Source organism: Belonocnema kinseyi, chromosome 4 (assembly GCF_010883055.1).
Source record: "Belonocnema kinseyi isolate 2016_QV_RU_SX_M_011 chromosome 4, B_treatae_v1, whole genome shotgun sequence".
Classification (NCBI taxonomy): Eukaryota; Metazoa; Arthropoda; class Insecta; order Hymenoptera; family Cynipidae; genus Belonocnema; species Belonocnema kinseyi.
Window position 1 is genome coordinate 147,338,659 of NC_046660.1, and position 1,383 is coordinate 147,340,041.

The following is a 1,383-nucleotide window of genomic DNA, read 5'->3' on the forward strand; positions in this document are numbered from 1 at the left end:
AAGAACATAACGCTAATTTTTAGCTAGGTGTTAATGGTACAAGTAATTATTTCATAATTTTTTAATTTATCTGCTATATCATCATATATTGTTCCTCACCGACAGTAGATCAACCCTGCAAACCATGAAGGCAGAAAATCTACACAATAACGACCAAGTTAAGAACCTTAAATAACAGAAAAATGCTTAACGTCTTAATAAGACTTGAAGGAAAATAATATTTTTAAATTAAAATTAAAATTATTTCTTGAAAAAAAGATCCTACTCCATCTTCACTACATTGGGAACCGAACCACAAAACCTCTGATTTCTATTCAAGTGCTTTTCCAATTTAGCTATAGGAGGGAACAGAATAAGAACTCATAATTCTAGAACTTAAGGCTAATTTTTAGCTTGGTGTTTATGGTAAAAGTAATTACTTTAACATTTTTAAATTTATCTGCTATATCAACAGAGATTGCACATTACCGACAGTAGATCAACCCTTCAAACCATGAAGGCAGAAAATCTACACAATATCGATCAAGTTAAGTATCTTCAATAACAGAAAAATGCTTAACGTCTTAATAAGACACGATGAAAAATAATATTTTTAAATTAAAATCAAAATTATTTCTTGAAAAAAGATCGTACTCCATCTTCACTCCATTGGGAATCGAAGCACAAAACTTCTGATTTCCGGTCAGGTGCTTTTCCAATTAAGCTATTAGAGGGATCAGGATAAGAACACTTGATTCAAGAACATAACGCTAATTTTTAGCTAGGTGTTTACGGTAAAAGTCATTATTTTAACATTTTTAAATTTATCAGCTATATCATCAGAGATTGCACATTACCGACAGTAGATCAACCCTCCAAACCATGAAGGCAGAAAGTCTACACAATAACGATCAAGATAAGAGTCTTCAATAACAGAAAAATGCTTAACGTCTTAATAAGACTAGATGGAAAATAATATTTTTAAATTAAAATTAAAATTATTTCTTGAAAAAAAGATCCTACTCCATCTTCACTCCATTGGGAGTCGAACCACAAAACTCCTGATTTCCGGTCAGGTGCTTTTCCAATTAAGCTATTAGAGGGATCAGAATAAGAACTCTTAATTGAAGAACATAACGCTAATTTTTAGCTAGGTGTTAATGGTACAAGTAATTATTTCATAATTTTTTAATTTATCTGCTATATCATCATATATTGTTCCTCACCGTCAGTAGATCAACACTCCAAACCACGAGAACAGAAAACCTACACAATATCGATCAAGTTAAGAATCATCAATAGCAGAAAAATGCTTAACGTCTTAATAAGACAAGATGGAAAATAATATTTTTAAATTAAAATTAAAACTATTTCTTGAAAAAAAGATCCTACTCCATCTTCACT